The sequence below is a fragment of the Mauremys reevesii genome, linkage group 2 (genome assembly GCF_016161935.1).
Source record: "Mauremys reevesii isolate NIE-2019 linkage group 2, ASM1616193v1, whole genome shotgun sequence".
NCBI classification, from domain to species: Eukaryota; Metazoa; Chordata; order Testudines; family Geoemydidae; genus Mauremys; species Mauremys reevesii.
This window is the reverse complement of record NC_052624.1, coordinates 182,139,729-182,153,669: the sequence shown is the minus strand read 5'-3', so window position 1 is coordinate 182,153,669 and position 13,941 is coordinate 182,139,729. Positions and strand designations below refer to the sequence as shown.

Here is a 13,941-nt window from a genome sequence, read left to right as displayed (position 1 = left end):
GCTCAGAGTAAAGGTTCAATCACCATAAAGATGTACACTAAATAGCACCCCATGTCCCACATATTGAACTCTAGACATTGTTCAATAGTGCTTGAGACAGCATACCCTTAAGTGCCAATATTTTTCCTAGGAGACATTTTAACTACTCCAGAGTCCCATAAACTTGATATATTTGGAGCGGTTAAGAGGAAATCTCTAGACTCTGAACTTACATGTCTGTAAAGAACAGTTACTTCCCTAGAGTAACTGTGGTTCTTCAAGATGTTGTAGTCAGCATGGATCCCTCACTGTAGGCACATATGTGCCTCACACACAAGATCAGAAATGTTTTGAGTGGCAGCATCCATTGCAGCCATGCATGCACCCTATGCTTCCTCATGCTCCTGCACAAGGGCATACAGAGTGGGGCAACCACAACCCTATCTCAGTTCACTTGCAAGGCAAAACTTGCATTAGCTGAGGGCTCAGAAAGCAGGGATGGAGGGCAGGTCATTGGATTCACACTGACTACAACATCTTGAAGAACCATAGCTATTATGAGGGTAAATAACTACTCTTTCTTCTTCAAATATGTGTCAATATGGATCCCACTGTAGGTGCTGGCAAGCAGAATCATTTCTGAAAGTTGGAAGTGAAGCGTGTCAGCTGTCTCCATCAAATAGTGATTGCAATACTACTCTCCTGAAATTAGTATCTGATCTGGCTGCCCTGTCAAGGGCATAATGTTTAACAAAAATCAGTGGGTTACTCCACTTTTCAGCCTTGCAGATCTCAGTTGTTGGCAAACTCCTGAAGCAGATTCTAACTCAGTTGGAAGAGTCTAACTCTGCCTTGGTGGAATACATCTTGGCATTCAAAGGCAGAGGCTGCAATAGGTCCGACAGCCAAAACTACCTCTGCCAGTAAAGAGCTATCAGGATGACTGCAGCCTTCTCCCATCTGATCTTGGATATTATCCTTGGGATCAGGGGAGTGAGTGGAAAGGTATATCAGAGGCCTTGTGGCCAACATCAGGCCTAAGAGTCCCAGGCACATTCACAATATTGTGGAATCTGATCTGAGGTCATTTGCCAACAGTTGAAAAGACTGGAATCTGTCATCTGGGAGCCAGGTTCTTGTTCATCGGGTATCTATCAGAGTCCCTATGAACTCTATTATCTGTGAGGTGTGAGCAATGATTTTCATCATTCACAAGGAGTCCTACCTGACAGAACATGGACTGGACATAGTCTAAAGCTATTGCAGTCCCCTGTTGGGATCTGCCTCTGATCAGCCAGTCATCCAGGTCTGAGAGAGATGAATTTCCTGTCTCCTTAAATATACTATGCACTACCATCCCTGCCAGGGATTTGGTAAATACTTTCAGTGCTGTGGAGAGCTGAAAGGGCAGAACCCTGTACTCGTGATGGTTGGACCTAGGGTGACCAGACAGCAAGTGTGAAAAATCGGAACGGGGTGGGAGGTAATAGGAGCCTATATAAGAAAAGGAACCAAAAATCGGGACTGTCCGTATAAAATCGGGACATCTGGTCACCCTAGTTGGACCCCACTGTGAATTTATATACTTCCTGTGTGCCAGATGGATGGCTATATGAAAATATTCATGCTGCAAATCCAGAGCCACAAACCAGTCATGAGGTTGCAAAGATAGAATAATGGAGGCAAGCGTTACCATCCGGAATCTGAGATAATGTACATATTTGTTGAGTCTTCTCAGGTCAAGTATAGAATGAAGACCCTAGTTTCTTCTTTGGAATAAGGAAATACCAGAAGAAGTCTTTTCCTATAAACTCTGTTGGAATCTATTCTGTTCTACATAAAACAACAAGGTCACTTCTCTTTGTAATAGGCCCGCATGAGAAAGATCCCTGAAGACAGATGGTGAAGGGGATAAGTAGAATGTAAAGAATGGAATTGGACCGGCTAGTTATGGGCGATGATCTCCAACACCCACCTGTCCAGTGTCATGGCAGACCACACCTGATAGAATGGGGCACGGTGGCCTTTGAAGGTGGGTCTGAAGAGCCTCATGACAATCCTGTCAAATCTGTTGACATGTCTGGAGTGGGGTGTATTGTCAAGGAGGAGGGCTGTCATCCTCTGTTGTATTTCAGGATGCCTGATGCATGCCACATTGTCTCTGCAGTGACCATTGCCTCTGACCACAGTGTCAGAGGCATCCATTGCTGCAGATAGCCACCTTCTTTAATTATGTCAACCAAATACAGACAGGCCCTGTACCCCTCTTCTCTAGCTAAACCTAGCTTTTGTCCATCTAAATAGAAAATTAAAGAAACGTTAATGTATATTACCATTTACCAGAATATTCCGGTATCTTATTTATCAACTATTGGTGCTTAAATCTAAAATAAATTTCTGCTCAGCTTTCCATAAAAATAACAAAATTGTTTCAATAAAACATTAAATTAACTGAGAAGAGGGAAATCTGAACACATTTGGCATAACTGCATATAGAATGGAGTTACTGTACTTCTGACTGCAGACCAAACAGAGACGTATTCATTTTTAAATCTGTAGGAAATGACATGTTATAATAATAAAAGCTTGAAAGTTCCTTCTTTAGAACAGAACCCCAAAAATCAACATGGCATTTTTTACGCTAAGGTTGCTGTTGCACCAGTGTTTCCATTATAAATCTCTACCTTCAGGAATTTATAGCATCATGAAAACAATTCCAGCCAGGCTGAAATTTGGCACAAGTTCCCGAGACGATGTTTTTTCAAATATCTGAAAGAAATCACTCTAGCTTCCTTTGGCTAGACTGGACTAAACAGTGTTTTCCCCCTAGTTTTAGACCAAGTTTTTGCTTACTACAAAACAAACAAACAAACAAAAAACGATTTTTAACTTTTTTTTTTTAAGAAAACATGAATGTTTGTATGCCATTAGTGCTAATGGCTTTTGATATTTTGTAAGAAATATATTTAAAGTGAATAAAATGTTTATAAACGGAACACCATCCGTGGGAAGAGGGGGAAAATCACATCACTTACTTGTAAACATCCATGATTACTAAAACTGAAGAAAGGTAGAGAAATAATTGTTTTTACTATCTTCTTCAGTTTTACTTTGGTATGTGACAGCACTATAGTCAAGTTCACTGCTCTATGGATGATCAGTTGCTCTTCCATTCTCAGGCACCAGCATTGTTCTAAATATAGCTTACGGGCGGGCTGGTAACAAAAAGCAGTAGAGTCATCATTATTGTTAGTGGGTATTTTATTTGTATCTCTATTACAGTAGCACTTGGAGGCCTCAACTAAGATCAAGCTTTCATGGTGGTAGGTGCTGTACATAAATATAATAAAAGAAGAGACAATCCCTTCCCCAAAGAGCTCAGAGCCTAAATCTGAGACCATGCGAGTGCCATCTTTTCCTGGGACCACTACTGGGAGACAGGAGAAACTCAAAGGATCCATAACTTCACTTCCCAGGCCCCTGCATTGAGCTAGAGTGCAATGGGAGCCCTGGAGGAGCATTTTCTGGATCCCAACAAATACTGAGGAGCAACTGAGGCTTGCAAGGTGCTGGGGAGGTGTTTCACTCCCTGGAACGCCTCTATTGTTCCGAGGAGGAGTTTTAAAGCTTTATCTTGATGCTGCTTCTGCTGCAGATTCTGGTAAGCAGGTAGCCATGTGTGCAGCAGGAGAGTAAGGAATGATAGGCTAAATTCAGGACATGGTTTTCTAAAGAGTGCTTTATCTGGACAACAATGGACAAAACAGTAGCAGCAAAACTTGCAAAGACATATCACCAACTGTCAGAACTCCAGTAAAGCAGATGTGTTCAAACCTCCACCCAGGTTATTCTTAATTCTAAAATTCTACTAACATTTTCCAACTGGAGAACTGACAGGCACCTGGACAAGCAGCTAAATAGCTCTGATCCAAAGGACATTAGTGAACAGTTGAAGACAAAAAGAATGAAGAATTTCTTTTAGCATAGAAGCAGCAAGCTCCTTCACTTAGCATCTCAAGCACTGACAGACACATGCAGGTATGACAACACTGAAAATTCATGAATGGTATTTTCCTCACAAAGTACAGAAAATACAAGCTTTATATTGACAATGGTGTATATTAATATGCAGAATGGTCATAGCCCTAATTTTCTTGTTAGACGGATCAATCCTATTTAATTCTTTATGTAGATCTTACAGAGCTCGTCCCTCCGGTTCAATACAAGTCTTCCATTGATATCATTTTTGATTGGTAAAATTATGGATTCAGTCTGAGGTTTCATTCCATTGAGTTGTTTAATTATTAAGAGCCAATGTGACTTTGGCATTAGTGTATACACCTGAGTTCTACCTCTTTACTTTTGCAAAAAAATTGGCCCTTCATGGTGCAAGCCCTCCTGATTGTGAAGATGACCCTTAAAGTCAGAAGTCACTGTAAACTGATACAGCGATCTCTTTCCAAGATTGCAGACAGCCCGAAACCACCATCCTAAGAGATCTCAATTGCCTCATTCATCTCAATCACCAAAATTCATCAAATCCTAAATTGCCTTGCAAGGCTTTTCAACTAGCAAAAACCACAACTGCCTTCTCCTGAGCTGCCAAAACCTCCAGCTTTATCCGAACAGTTTCTATTATAGTAATACACTATCTGTTGTCAAGATGAAAGACTGCAGCACACTGAAAATACAGGACCAGCATAAAAAAAAAGATTAATTTTAATTTCAAAATAAATGTCACAGGGGCTCTAATAGTTTTATTAACAATAATAGCTCCATCTACAAATAAATCAAGCAGAACTATCACAAAAATTCCAGCTTGCTACTCTGGAGTGTCAATGACTCCAGGAGGACTTGTTGCAGACCATTTCTAGCTTGCTGCAAATGGTCATGGGATCTTGCTTATAAATTATTAAGTAACAAAGTAGGTTTAGATTGGTTGGCTTTGCTCAGGAAGCACATTGAAAAGGGAGGCATTAGATGGAAAATTAATGCAGAATTTGTAAGTAATCCAGATTGCTCAAGTGTTTACACTGGAACTTAATCCAAAACTCAAAATGCAATGGGTCAGAAATAAGCATACTAAAATGTTGCCATACCTAAAAGAATGTTGAGCATGTCTGGTACGGTTGCCATCCAAGTGACTATGTTCATATCAAAACCTTGTCCCCTCACTGAGAGGCCTAGCAAGAAATGGGACCATCATGGAGACAGGTGCTCAGGCTCTATGGGAGGAGGAGTCAACAACTTATGTCACTCTTGAACTATTCCTTCCAGATCTAGCAGAAATCCTATCCAGCCCTGCTCACTGTGAGAAAAGATCCCCATTATACCAGGTGATATATTATACATAATTTTATAAGACCCCAGTAAACCCTCCCTAAGGACTAAATTTCCCCCTCGATCCATGATTTAGATAAATTTATTGGTCCTGGAAGCATTTGTATCAGACAGCTGAAGCATTTCTAGCTCAATGATTTTGCACCTTCAATTCATGTCTCATCTTGTTTTTTTCATTTCCGCACTCCTCCACTTCCACCTGACTTCAGTCACTTTAGTATGTAATCTCTCACAAAAATACTAGAAACAGAACAACATTTTAAAACATCTGAATGCTTGGATTTCAGACTTTCAAAAGTAGTAAAGCTCTGGTTTCTTGCTCTTGTTTTTGAGATACAGACGATAAAATAGTGTCAAATTCATTTGTGAGTGACAGGGAAAGTAAGGCGGTAATCATAATAACATGAGTTTAAGGCTATGGCTACACTTGCAAATTTGCAGCGCTGCAGCAGGGTGTGAAAAAAAAAAACTCTGCTGCGCAGCTTGCGCCTGCTTACGCCGCGCCAGTGTAGTAGCCCCAGCCCAGCTCCCAGCGCTCGCGGCTCCCAGCGCTTCCCAGGGGAGGGACGGAGTGACAGCAGCGCTGGAGAGCTTTCTCAGCACTGGGGCTTTGCTTCACGCTTGCGCTGCGCGCGCTGCGCGCGCGCTGAGCGCGCGCTAGCGCCAGCGCCATAGCCTCAGAGCCAATATTTTGCAACCAATCAGCACTGGAAATAAATGCTGTGTTTCATATAACTACATTTCTACCCCCTTTATCTTTCCAAAATAAATATGAAGTTGGTGTCTTGTTTATACATTGTTTGCATTTCACGAAGAAGGATCAGATTTAAGACCATAGTAATCATAAAGTCGTATCTAATTAAACTTCTCTTCTCACATTTTTTATATTTATCACTTAAGCAGTGCCTTTGTTCCATCCTGTTGATGTAGCATCCCATTCAGTAGGCTTTTGACTTCTCTTGATCTCTGTGTTACACAAATATGGCCCCATGTATTTACTAAAATTGATAGTCATGATTAAAACTAGTTGTTTCTTATAGAAACCAAGTGGGAAAAAATAATCACTGCTTTGCCATGGCAAAAAAGTAGTAATTTTAGATAACAGAAAACCACTGCTCAGTTTTTCAATTGTATATTTTTAGTCAGAGTATTTAAAAATTTAAACATACAAAGAGACTACACAATGAAGTATTATAAAAATATATACTAAATTTTGGTAAAGCATGCTATATGTTCCTAGATGACATAGTTTTATTGCTCTCATTACCACTAAACATTTTTAACTGAAGAAAAGGAATTATGTGCATGGGAGTTGGGGGGGGGGAGAGGAGGGAATGGCAGGGTCCGGTCTGTCTCTCTAAATTCCATCCAAGACCTGAGAAACCTTTCTGCAGTAACATTGGACTGTGTTAACAATGCATGACACTGTACCAGTAAGGCTGGAGTGCACAAGAAACAGCTGTGCACACACTCACAATATGCTGTTTCTGTGGAGAAGCTAGTAAATAGTTGTACAAGCGCCAGCAATGCTCTGCATATGCCTTAATGCTGCAAACACTTACATAGGTACTTAACTTTACTACCTTGAATAGTCCCACTGAAATTAATACTCACAGTCAAAGTCAGGGGCGTGCACAAGTGGGGGCAAGCAGGGGCATGGGCCTGCCCAATAATCAGCAGGAGGGCACAGGACTCCTCTGGCCCCAAGGTCGGGGTGGGGACACAATGTGCACCTTCAAAAGCCATCAAATTTTTATTCCTATGCATGCCCCTGGCAAAGTTAAGCATGCGTGTAAGTGTTTGCACAATCAGAGCCATAGCAAGTTTGCACTACAGAATCTCTTCTGGGAACATATGAAAGGCTGTTGGCTTCTGCCTTCCATAAAATCAGGAAAATCTTGGATTTCACGACAATCCGCAAGAGCATGATGGAGAATCAACATTTGCCAGGATCTCTCTTATATGTATTTACAGTCAGAACCACAATACGTACCGATATATATTGGAAAGGTCAGAGTACAATACATAAAAGGCATATTCTTAAACCATTAAAGTGCTCCATTTTTGTGCTTGTATATTATTTACATAGGTTCATTTTAAATTTACCTCTCATATACTGCATAAGGAACCCTATTCAAAAAAACAAACACTCATGCACATGTAAAAGCTCTTCACTTCTTAGCTGATATGGGGCAGTGCAAGGATTTTGTTACAGAGTTTAAATGTTTGCTTATCCTGAAATTTTGTATTTTGTGAACTAATATTGTTAAAATAAAATAATAAAATAAAGACAAGAGAAACTGCCAACCAGTTAGCATGGTTCTTAATGATAGTCTCACAAACAGCACCGTATGGATGAAAGGTGGCTGACTGATATAAATTATGCATTTATGAAGAAAAGAATATAGCCTTTTTGGCCATAAGCATCATCTTTACTGTATTTGCTTGGAGGGAAGGAATATTTAATCTTATTTTTCTCAATTTTATGAGTGCACACATTTCATATGTCCGTCAATTGTACATTCCTTGTTCATCATCTTTTTAAAATTTTACTTCTATCTGTTCTGGTAGATGTGAGGTCACTGTATGAAATGGCCTGATCTTGCCTCTTCTCTCTGCTGTCAATATGATCCAATCTGGTTTAACAAACTGATATTGTGGATTTTAGAGCAGCTTTATTTAAAAAAAGCAAATTGTATTACATTCACTAAGTGAATGCCAACTGATCACAATTCACTGCATTAAATGTGATCTCAGTATTTTTTGCACTTATGCTGTGACAAAGTCTGTAACAATTAATCATTTCTGATTTGCTTACAGCAAAAATTTACTATAGCAATAACATTCAAAAGCAAGACAGGAAAACCAAGATAAAATTGCAAATCCACATACTCCTAAGTCCCCTGCGTCATTTACACATAGTAGCTTAAAAGGTTGTTGTTGTTTTTTAAACTCTGTACAATATCCCTGATAAACTGTGTGGGACAGGAAGTAAAAAGCGTGGTCATCTCTCTTTCCACTAGTATACAATAGCATTTCAATAAGCGGCGGTTGTTTTATTTTGCATGAAGAATACTAGATCTGTAAAAGCCAAACCAAACTGAAGAGCAGAAATAAGGTGGGAATCACAGAGGAAGTTTTAATAAAATTCAGGATATATGCTTATTTTTAAAAGGCATTTGAAATACACAGAAGAATGTCACAACTTTTTAGAAAGTCTTTAAGCTGAAAAATATTAAATGAGTAAGCAACCATTACTAACTAGAAAGAAGAGATTCCTTGGAGGAAAAGGATGAAAATACAGTAAATTTAAATCTAAAAGTTCTTGAACCACCAAAGGAATGGAGAAATGAAAATGAGTCACTATGGCTTAACAGTCAAACATAAGCAACATCTAAATTTCACTCTCAATTATCTACTTTTTAAAAAGCTACAGTGGTGAATTTCATAAAACTGTATTACATAAAGTTACTGACTGTCCTCACTGTTTTCTTAGACTGTAACACGGTTGAGTAGAAAACATTTTGTTTACGGTTTCACAGTGCTAATATGAGAAACATAAATAATGTATTTCCATTAAAAACATCTACTAGTTTTGTTGTCTTATTGCTCGCTAGAAATATTTACATGCCATAGTGAAAATGAAACAAGTTTGTGTCTTCAGGTACGGTATTCATAACACTACTTACATTTATTTATATTCAGGCTAAAAATGTTCAAACTTGTTAGGACTTCCAGTTGAGCATTTTTTATCTATTTAAAATTAAAATATTTTTAGTGCTTTCCTGAAAAGAGGCAATATTCTCATGGGTAAGAAGGCCCAGAAAAAAGAAACATCAAACATACATGAACCAAAAATGTTCATAAGCCATAGGAGCTAGTAATAGGCTAGAGTCAAAGATTAAGAGAGATATGGCAATTATCTGCAATACCTTTGGGAGACCTTACTGAAGTAAATTTAAGTATCTACAGAGTCCATTGCATTAAATGCAAAGGTTATGTATTATTGTGGGCTGGGATGATCAAAGGACTAGATTGAACAATGTGGCAGACAAAAACGAACTTTTGGGAAGAGGATTTCTAGGGAGATCCCCACACCTCTTGTTATGCAAAACCCCAGCCCTTTAAAGCTACACTCTGAGGTGTGATACCAGACACCTCTGTGTTCTTGGGGAACCAGGGTGCAGTATCCAGCCTGACTCATGAAAGACCCCCCCACACCCTCCCGAGCCTCTGCTTAAACCAAAACCCATCAGAGAACAAAAATTTGCAGAGAGCAGTGAAGGGCCTTGGAAGACACACCTAGACCCCTCCTGACAAGGGTGACAAGATTAAGACATCTCCATTAGCATACAGAATGGAGAGCAGAGACAACTCCCCTAGCCTCATCTGCATGAAAGATGGGACAGGAAGACATCTCAGTTTACATACAGAATGGAGAACAGAGAACCACACTGAATTCTGGGGCCAGAAAAAGCAGGGAAGCACTGCATCATGGGAATCTCTGCTCCAGGTGCTAATGAACCGATGTCTGCACACACCCAGCTCAGCAATTATCAGACCAATTCTAGTAATGAATCCTTAATTGATATCCAAATAGTGAAGCATCCTAGTTGCATTGTGAGCTCCCTGGAAGAAAACACCACCCATAGCCAAGAGCAATCAGCTCCTGTTGTCTAGTCTAAAGAAAACCCTTGAGTCATCAGCTTACCTATAAACAAATCTAGTGTTCTCCCTTCAACCTTTGTAATTTCTCTACAAAAATCCCCACTCACCCTCCAGTCAGTGTTCTGATGCTTAGATCCAAACTAGGCATCAGTCCCACTGGGACTCCATCTTCTCCTGACGGATTGTGCTGGGGACTCTGCCTGTCTCCAGCCCTCAGGACCCTGAGCTACCAGCATCACCTGGGAACCCTGACCAGTTCAAGCCTCATGGAGTGGGTGAGATCCCCCCCACTCTTTCTCTCTCTCTGTTTTCCTTTCTACCTTAGGTATTAACTTTAATAATGTATGTTATGTTGGTTTAGCCCTCCTTGTGTAGTTATCACTATTATTCAATAAATAACTTTTATGGTTAAGTTGATTGCTTCTCTCTCCCTTGCTGAACTTTACTCTTTTGTGTTTTTAGCTTCCCCCATTTACTCTACAGCAACACTTCTTTTACCTAAGCTAAAGATCCCTGCAGCACCCAGAATACTGTGGGGTTTGCTCATCAAGTAGGTTACTGCCAGTATAATTTTGTTGTGAAGGTGGGGATAGGGACGTGCTGAATCTGGGACGCATAAGGGTAACAGCTTGAAAGTGCCGCTTGACCCAGTCCATGGAGCCCAGGGGCATATAAGGAGAGTCAGCTTGAAAGTGCTGCTTCATCCAGCCCAGTGAGTCCAGAGACATATAAGGGGTCAGCTTGACAGTGCTGACTGACCCAGTCCGCTCAAACTTGCTCTGTTAATGTATGTATGGGTGAGTGGGTGTTCATCCGGTTCTGGGACTGGAGGAACCCAGCCCTGGGGAACCTAGGTCCTGTAGGATAGCTCCACTGGGAGCAGACTTGCAGAAGGGAGAAGTAGAGCTCCCTATGAAAACACAGTTTTTTTTCCGCCTGCTGATGATAGCTCATCTCAATTGATTAGACTTTTCCTGTTGTTATGCATACTTCCACCTTTTCATGTTCTCTGTATGTATAAATATCTCCTCTCTGTATGTTCCATTCTATGCATCTGAAGAAGTGAGCTGTAACTCACAAAAGCTCATGCTAAAATAAATTTGTTAGTCTTTAAGGTGCCACAAGTACTCCTGTTCTTTTTATGAAAACACAAGTGACACAAGCAGAACATTAATAGAATTACAGAATCCCCTTCCCCAGAAGAGTAACCCGAATAAATGAGCATACCCCAAAGTAATGGGCAAATCTGGTAACAGGTGAGGATGAATGCCTGCTGAATATCTGGTTCCAGGGTCCCAAGATCAAAGGCCCAGACTGTATAAAGGAGGGAGTCACAGCTTCACGGGGGTGCTTGTTCTGATCTAGCAGCTGTTACAAACTTGTAACCGGGGACAAAACCTTTGGTGGGGTTTGAAGGGTCATTCACCTGCCAGAGTCCTTAATGGAATGGGGGTGCTGGTAAGCATATTAGTATGTGTAAAGGTTCTTTTATTGTTTAAATGTTTTCTCTGTAAGGATTTCACCATAACAATAAACATGCTTGCTTAGATAGAGCTGTGCGGTAACTTATAACTGTGGGCAATTTTGCTGCTCATAGGCTCTGAGGAGAACACAAAGCAGGCCTGCTGAGGCAGTCTGATTTGCTGGGGAACCCACATGCAGGCAGAGAACTGTGAAGCCTGGAAAAACCCCAGTCAGGAGGGTGAGATGTAGGTCTCTGCCCAAGAGAAGTGACAGCTGAGGAACTGGGAACATAGAATGGGTGCCCTTACCAGAGTACACAGGGGAACTGTGTACCCTGAACTGTGACAGACTCTACAGAACAGATTCATAGCTGAAAATCAGAAGTTGGTCCTAAATTCCTACTTCTTTCCCTTCTTCAAACACTAATAGAAGTGGTGAAACATTCGAAGGAAGAAGTTAATAACACAAGTTATTACCAGGCTTTTTTCTATGTTCCAATACCACGTAGCAAGCACTATTTTAAAATAATAATAAAGTGTAAAAGAACTGGTATAAATTATCTCAAATAGAAAAAACAGTGAATATACTACAAACTTCAAATCTAAACAGTCCTCTCTCATTATCACGCTTTTCTCCATGCCATTATCAAATTTTTATATCCATTTTCTAAAGAAAGCTATAAAGCCAGATTGAGCCTTTGATCAATGACTTGTGTAAAGAGGTCCCACAATTCCTTCCATGAGTCCCACCTTGCACCAGGGAGTAAGGGCATGGCTACACTTGCGAGTTAGAGCGCATTAAAGCACCCTGTGCGCTCTAACTCATGCGTCCACATTGGCAAGGCACGTAGAGCGCCCGAACTCCGTAGCTAAAGCGCTCCTGGTAATCCACCTCGGCGAGTGGAATAACATTTGATGCACCCCCGCTGGTGCACTGCAGTGCCAGTGTGGATGCCCTTGTCTGTTAATGCGCTCTGATTGGCCTCCTGAAGTGTCCCACAATGCCTGTTCTAGCCACTCTGGTCATCACTTTGAACTCTCCTGCCCTGCCCTCAGGTGACCAACCGTCAGACCCGCCCTTTAAATTCTCTGGGAATTTTGAACATCCCCTTTCTGTTTGCTCAGCCAAGTATGGAGTGCCCTCAGCGCATCTTTCCAAGTCACCATGTGTCCACACGCATCAGGCGATCCCCAGTATGGAGCAATGGCGAGGTGCTGGACCTCATCAGTGTTTGCGGGGAGGAAGCTGTACAGTCCCAGCTGCGCTCCAGCCGTAGGAATTACGATAGCTTCAGGCAGATATCAAGGGACATGATGGAAAGGGGCCATCACCGGGATGCACTGCAGTGCAGGGTTAAAGTGAAGGAGCTGTGGAATGCCTACTGCAAAGCCCACAAAGCAAACCGCCGCTCTAGTGGTGCCCCCAAGACCTGCCATTTCTACATAGAGCTGGATGCGATACTTGGGGGTGACCCCACCTCCACTCCAAGTACCACCATGGACACTTCAGAACCCAGTTCAACAAGGCAGGAGGATGAGGAGGAAGAAAGCGGGAGCGAGGGTGCTGAGCAGGAGGAAGACACCCTGGAATCCCTAGATGCATGCAGCCAGGAGCTGTTCTCAAGCCAGAAGGAAGGTAGCCAGTCGCAGTGGCTGGTGCTTGGGAAAGGACAAATACCAGAAGAGGTTCCTGGTAAGCAGCTTTTATTTTGGGAAGGAAGTTATTCAGTGCAGGTTCTTGGGGCGAGGAGAGCTAGGGCTGCATGCATGCCTAGATGCGGAATAGGGCCTTGATGTGCTCTCTCACATCACAGTAATCGGCCTCAGTGATCTCTTCAAATGTCTCATCCAGGAGTTGGGCAATGCGCTTGTGCAGGTTTCTTGGGAGAGCCACTGTGGTCCTTGTCCCAGTCAGGCTAACATGTCCGCACCACTGTGCCGTGAGGGGCATGGGGACCATTGCTGTACACAGGCAAGCTGCATATGAGCCAAGGCAGAAGCCGCATTGCAGCAGAAGACCCTCCCTTGCTTCCCAGGTCACCCTCAGCAGCGAGATATCTTCCAGAACGAACTCCCATGGAAAATGTGGGGACAGTGTTCAGTGTAGGGCCCCCCGAAGCTGTTGGCTCTCCCCAAGGCACAGAAACCCAGAGGACAGTACGGCCGTGAAACAGTCAGTTCCCCTTGACCCTGTGGTTACTCACCATTTTGGGGCTCCTGTGGGTTATGTGCGCTCGCTTTGGGCCAGGCAAATTATGCTATTGTGTAGACTGTGCTTGCATTTAAGTACAGGGGAATCATTGCTCTGTCTGGTATGAACAATGCTGCCTCTGTTAAGTGTTGCATTTTGCCTTGAGATCTCAGCCGTCCATATTATCATCGGCCGAAAGACTGCAAGAAATTAGGAAGAGGCCACATAGAAGCAAAGAAGACATGCTGCATGAAGTAATGCAGTAGTCCCTTAACGAGAATCTAAAAGCGCAGAATCATA

General features: G+C 41.9%; 2 long non-coding RNA genes across 7 annotated transcripts in view; one reads left to right on the top strand and one right to left on the bottom strand.

Moving 5' to 3' along the window:
* The window catches only part of LOC120398758, a 347,241-nt gene that overhangs the window by 270,723 nt on the left and 62,577 nt on the right, over positions 1 to 13,941 (bottom strand). The window lies entirely within an intron of this gene.
* Positions 1 to 13,941, top strand: part of LOC120398760 — a 101,289-nt gene that overhangs the window by 45,416 nt on the left and 41,932 nt on the right. The window contains exon 2 of the long non-coding RNA XR_005594688.1: positions 1,850 to 2,011. This is a non-coding gene — a long non-coding RNA (uncharacterized LOC120398760). The remainder of the gene's footprint in view (positions 1 to 1,849; positions 2,012 to 13,941) is intronic.